This window comes from Mobula birostris, chromosome 19 (genome assembly GCF_030028105.1).
Source record: "Mobula birostris isolate sMobBir1 chromosome 19, sMobBir1.hap1, whole genome shotgun sequence".
Taxonomy (NCBI): Eukaryota; Metazoa; Chordata; class Chondrichthyes; order Myliobatiformes; family Myliobatidae; genus Mobula; species Mobula birostris.
The window spans coordinates 479,234-486,171 of NC_092388.1; positions in this window are offsets into that span (position 1 = coordinate 479,234).

Sequence of the window (6,938 nt, forward strand, 5' to 3'; positions counted from 1 at the left end):
ATCCATCCAGGAGTCTCTTAAAAGGCCCTATCGTTTCCACCTCCACCACCACTGCCAGCAGCCCATTCCACACACTCACCACCCTCTGCGTAAAAAACTTACCCTTGACATCTCCTCTGTACCTACTTCCAGGCACCTTACATAGAAACATAGAAAATAGGTGCAGGAGTAGGCCATTCGGCCCTTCGAGCCTGCACGGCCATTTATTATGATCATGGCTGATCATCCAACTCAGAACACCGCCCCAGCCTTCCCTCCATACCCCCTGACCCCCCCCCCCGTAGCCACAAGGGCCATATCTAACTCCCTCTTAAATATAGCCAATGAACTGGCCTCAACTGTTTCCTGTGGCAGAGAATTCCACAGATTCACCACTCTCTGTGTGAAGAAGTTTTTCCTAATCTCGGTCCTAAAAGGCTTCCCCTCTATCCTCAAACTGTGACCCCTCGTTCTGGACTTCCCCAACATCGGGAACAATCTTCCTGCATCTAGCCTGTCCAATCCCTTTAGGATCTTATACGTTTCAATCAGATCCCCCCTCAATCTTCTAAATTCCAACGAGTACAAGCCCAGTTCATCCAGTCTTTCTTCATATGAAAGTCCTGCCATCCCAGGAATCAATCTGGTGAATCTTCTTTGTACTCCCTCTATGGCAAGGATGTCTTTCCTCAGATTAGGGGACCAAAACTGCACACAATACTCCAGGTGTGGTCTCACCAAGGCCTTGTACAACTGCAGTAGTACCTCCCTGCTCCTGTACTCGAATCCTCTCGCTATAAATGCCAGCATACCATTCGCCTTATTCACCGTCTGCTGTACCTGCATGCCCACTTTCAATGACTGGTGTATAATGACACCCAGGTCTCGTTGCACCTCCCCTTTTCCTAATCAGCCACCATTCAGATAATAATCTGTTTTCCTATTTTTGCCACCAAAGTGGATAACTTCACATTTATCCACATTAAATTGCATCTGCCATGAATTTGCCCACTCACCCAACCTATCCAAGTCACTCTGCATCCTCTTAGCATCCTCCTCACAGCTAACACTGCCACCCAGCTTCGTGTCATCCGCAAACTTGGAGATGCTGCATTTAATTCCCTCATCCAAGTCATTAATATATATTGTAAACAACTGAAGTCCCAGCACTGAGCCTTGCGGTACCCCACTAGTCACCGCCTGCCATTCTGAAAAGGTCCCGTTTATTCCCACTCTTTGCTTCCTGTCTGCTAACCAACTCTCCACCCACACCAATACCTTACCCCCAATACCGTGTGCTTTAAGTTTGCACACTAATCTCCTGTGTGGGACCTTGTCAAAAGCCTTCTGAAAATCCAAATATACCACATCCACTGGTTTTCCCCTATCCACTCTACTAGTTACATCCTCAAAAAATTCTATGAGATTCGTCAGACATGATTTTCCTTTCACAAATCCATGCTGACTTTGTCCGATCATTTCACCGCTTTCCAAATGTGCTGTTATCACATCCTTGATAACTGACTCCAGCAGTTTCCCCACCACCGACGTTAGGCTAACCGGTCTATAATTCCCCGGTTTCTCTCTCCCTCCTTTTTTAAAAAGTGGGGTTACATTAGCCACCCTCCAATCCTCAGGAACTAGTCCAGAATCTAATGAGTTTTGAAAAATTATCACTAATGCATCCACTATTTCTTGGGCTACTTCCTTAAGCACTCTGGGATGCAGACCATCTGGCCCTGGGGATTTATCTGCCTTCAATCCCTTCAATTTACCTAACACCACTTCCCTACTAACATGTATTTCGCTCAGTTCCTCCATCTCACTGGACCCTCTGTCCCCTACTATTTCTGGAAGATTATTTATGTCCTCCTTAGTGAAGACAGAACCAAAGTAATTATTCAATTGGTCTGCCATGTCCTTGCTCCCCATAATCAATTCACCTGTTTCTGTCTGCAGGGGACCTACATTTGCCTTTACCAGTCTTTTCCTTTTTACATATCTATAAAAGCTTTTACAGTCCATTTTTATGTTTCCTGCCAGTTTTCTCTCATAATCTTTTTTCGCCTTCCTAATTAAGCCCTTTGTCCTCCTCTGCTGAACTCTGAATTTCTCCCAGTCCTCAGGTGAGCCACTTTCTCAGGCTAATTTGTATGCTTCTTCTTTGGAATTGATACTATCCCTAATTTCTCTTGTCAGCCACGGGTGCACTACCTTCCTTGATTTATTCTTTTGCCAAACTGGGATGAACAATTGTTGTAGTTCATCCATGCAACCTTTAAATGCTTCCCATTGCATATCCACCGTCAACCCTTTAAGTGTCATTTGCCAGTCTATCTTAGCTAATTCACGTCTCATACCTTCAAAGTTACCCCTCTTTAAGTTCAGAACCTTTGTTTCTGAATTAACTATGTCACTCTCCATCTTAATGAAGAATTCCACCATATTATGGTCACTCTTACCCAAGGGGCCTCTCACGACAAGATTGCTAATTAACCCTTCCTCATTGCTCAAAACCCAGTCCAGAATAGCCTGCTCTCTAGTTGGTTCCTCGACATGTTGGTTCAAAAAACCATCCCGCATACATTCCAAGAAATCCTCTTCCTCAGCACCTTTACCAATTTGGTTCACCCAATCTACATGTAGATTGAAGTCACCCATTATAACTGCTGTTCCTTTATTGCACACATTTCTAATTTCCTGTTTAATACCATCTCCGACCTCACTACTACTGCTAGGTGGCCTGTACACAACTCCCACCAGCGTCTTCTGCCCCTTAGTGTTATGCAGCTCTACCCATATCAATTCCACATCTTCCCGGCTTATGTCCTTCCTTTCTATTGCGTTAATCTCTTCTTTAACCAGCAACGTCACCCCACCTCCCCTTCCTTCATGTCTATCCCTCCTGAATATTGAATATCCCTGAACGTTCAGCTCCCATCCCTGGTCACCCTGGAGTCATAAAACTATGCCCTCGCGTGCTAGCCATTTCAACCCTGGGAAAAAACCTCTGACTATTCACACGATCAATGCCCCTCATTATCTTATACACCTCTATCAGGTCACCTCTCATCCTCCGTCTCTCCAAGAGATAAGGCCGAGTTCACTAACCTATTTTCATAAGGCATGCTCCCCAATCCAGGCAACATCCTTGTTAATTGCCTCTCCACCCTTTCTATGGTTTCCACATCCTTCCTGTAGTGAGGAGACCAGAATTGAGCACAGTACTCCAAGTGGGGTCTGACCAGGGTCCTATATACCTGCAACATTACCTCTCAGCTCTTAAACTCAATCCCATGATTGATGAAGGCCAATGCACCGTTTGCCTTCTTAACCACAGAGTCAACCTGTGTAGCAGCTTTGAGTGTCCTATGGACTTGGACCCCAAGATCCCTCTGATCCTCCACACTGCCAAGAGTCTTGCCATTAATGTTATATTCTGCCATCATATTTGACCTACCAAAATGAACCACCTCACACTTATCTGGGTTGAACTCCATCTGCCACTTCTCAGCCCAGTTTTGCATCCTATCAATGTCCCGCTGTAACCTCTGACAGCCCTCAACACTATCCACAACACCCCCAACCTTTGTGTCATCAGCAAATTTACTAACTCATTCCTATACTTCCTCATCCAGGTCATTTATAAAATTCCTAGAACAGTTCCCTGAGGCACACTATTGGTCACCAGCCTCCATGCAGAATATGACCCATCTACAACCACTCTTTGCTTTCTTTCTGAATCCACAAAGCAATGTCCCCTTGGATCCCATGTCTCCTTACTTCCTCAATAAGCTTTGCATCGGGTACCTTATCAAATGCCTTGCTAAAATGCATATACACTACATTTATGGCTCTACCTTCATCAATGTGTTTAGTCACATCCTCAATAAATTCAGTCAGGCTCATAAGGCACAACCTCCCTTTGACAAAGCCATGCTGACTATTCCTAATCATATTATGCCTCTCCAAATGTTCATAAATCCTGCCTCTCAGGATCTTCTCCAACAATTTACCAACCACTGAAGTAAGACTCACTGGTCTATAATTTCCCGGACTATCCCTACGCTCTTTCTTGAATAAGGGAACAATGTCCACAACCCACCAATCTTCCGGAATTTCTCCCGTCCTCATAGATGATGCAAAGATCATCACCAGAGGCTCAGCAATCTCCTCCCTCGCTTCCCACAGTAGCCTGGGGTACATCCCGTCCGGTACCGGTGACGTATCCAACTTGATGCTTTCCAAAAGCTCCAGCTCGTCCTCTTCCTTAATATCTACATGCTCAAGCTTTTCAGTCCGCTGCAAGTAATCCCTACAATCACCAAGATCCTTTTCCGTAGTGAATACTAAAGCAAAGTATTCACTAAGTACTTCTGCCATCTCCTCCGGATCCATACACACTTTTCCACTATCACACTTGATTCGTCCTATTCTCTCACATCTTATCCTCTTGCTGTTCACGTACTTGTAGAATGCCTTGGGGTTTTCCTTAATCCTGTCCCCCAAGGCCTTCTCATGGCCCCTTCTGGCTGTCCTAATTTCATTCTTATCCATCCTACTAGCCTTATAATCTTCTAGATCTCTATCATTACCTAGTTTTTTGAACCTTTCGTAAACTCTTCTTTTCTTCTTGACAAGATTTACAACAGCCTATGCACACCATGGTTCCTGTACCCTACTATCCTTTCCCTGTCTCATTGGAATGTATCTCTTCAGAACCCCACGCAAATATCCCCTGAACATTTGCCACATTTCTTCCATACGTTTCCCTGAGAACATCTGTTTCCAATTTATGTTTCCAAGTTCCTGCCTGATAGCCTCATATTTCCCCGTAGTCCAATTAAATGTTTTCCTAACTTGTTTGTTCCTATCCCCCTCCAATGCTATGGTAAAAGAGATAGAATTGTGATCACTATCTCCAAAATGCTCTCCCACTGAGAGATCTGACACCTGACCAGGTTCGTTTCCCAATACCAGATCAAGAACAGCCTCTCCTCTTGTAGGCTTATCTACATATTGTGTCAAGAAACTTTCCTGAACTCATCTAACAAACTCCACCCCTTCTAAACCCCTCACACTAGGGAAATGCCAATCAATATTTGGGAAATTAAATTCTCCCACCACAACAACCCTGTTATTAGTACTCCTTTCCCGAATCTGTCTCCCTACCTGCTCCTCGATATCCCTGTTATTATTGGGTGGTCTATAAAAAAAAACCCAGTAGAGTTATTGACCCCTCCCTATTCCTAACTTCCACCCACAGAGTCTCCGTAGACAATCCCTCCATGACTTCCTCCTGGCCTCCAGTCATGACAATATCTCTGATCAACAGTGCTACACCCCCACCTCTTTTGCCTCCCTGCCTGTCCTTTCTGAAACATCTAAAGCCTGGCACTTAAAGTAGCCATTCCTGCTCCTGCACCATCCAAGTCTCTGTAATGGCCACAACATCATAGCTCCAAGTGTTGATCCACACTCTAAGCTCATCCGCTTTATTCATAATACTCCTCACATTAAAATAGACACATCTCAAATCATCGATCTGAGTGCGTCCCTTCTCTATCACCCACCTATCCTCTCACTCACACTGTCTCCAAGCTTTCTCTATTTGTGAGCCAACCTCCCTTTCCTCTGTCTCTTCAGTTCAGTTCCCACCCCCCAGCAATTCTCGTTTAAACTCTCCCCAATAGCCTTTGCAAACCTTCCCGCCAGGATATTGGTCCCCCTCAGATTCAAGTGCAACCCGTCCTTTTTGTACAGGTCACACCCGTCCCAGAAGAGGTCCCATGATCCAGAAATCTGAATCCCTGCCCCCGCTGTAACCCTTCAGCCACGCATTTATCCTTCACATCATTCTATTGCTATATTCACTGTCATGTGGCACAGGCAGTAATCCCGAGATTACTACCTTTGAGATCCTGCTTTTCAACTTCCTTCCTAACTCCCTATAGTCTGATTTCAGGACCTCCTCCTTTTTCCTACCTATGTCGTTGGTACCAATATGTACCATGACCTCTGGCTGTTCTCCTTCCCACTTCAAGATATCGTGGATGCGATCAGAAACATCCTGGACCCTGGCACCTGGGAGGCAAACTACCATCCTCGTTTCCTTCCTGCGTCCACAGATTCACTTGTCTGACCCCCTAACTATAGAGTCCCCTATCACTGCTGCCATCCTCTTCCTTTCCCTACCCTTCTGAGCCACAGGGCCAGACTCTGTGCCAGAGGCTGTTGCTTCCCCCAGGTAGGCCGTCTCCTCCAATAGTACTCAAACAGGAGTACTTATTGTTAAGGGGGACAGCCACTGGGGTACTCTCTAGCACCTGCTTCTTGGCCAAACTCCACCAAATTCATGTTCCTTGCCCTGCACTGCTCGCTTCTACCCAAGACAAACAAACCTGGCTATCTGCGTCGGGGCTATTGTCTCTGCCTGCATCTGCCTCACTGAACTCACGTGCCCTTATCTCGACTCCATTCTATTCCTCCTGGTCTAGTTCTTTCCCACCTACATTGGGAACACTTATCATGCTCTTGATTTCCTCAGTAACCTTCAATTCCCTGTCCCTGACCACCTCATTTTTTTTTACCGTGGATGTCTCCTCCCAAAAACACTTCTATCCCCAGCAAGAAGGCCCTAACGCTCTCTTGGATCATTGGGCTCTCTTCCAGGAAAGGTGGGACATGTAAAGAAGAGATTGTTTGCACCTAAACTGGAAGGGGGCTAAAATCCTAGTGGGAAAATTTACGGGTGGGGGGATGCAGTTAAGCTAGAATCACAGGGGATGGGAACCAAAGTGCCAGAACAGACAGTGGAGAGACTATGGAGACAGATGTTGGTCAGACCTCAGACAACGTCAGAAATCAAAAGGTCCAGCATGCTACTACTAGTGTCCTGAACTGTGTATATTTCAATGCAAAAAGTATCATAGGAAAGGTAGATGAGCTCAGTGCATGGA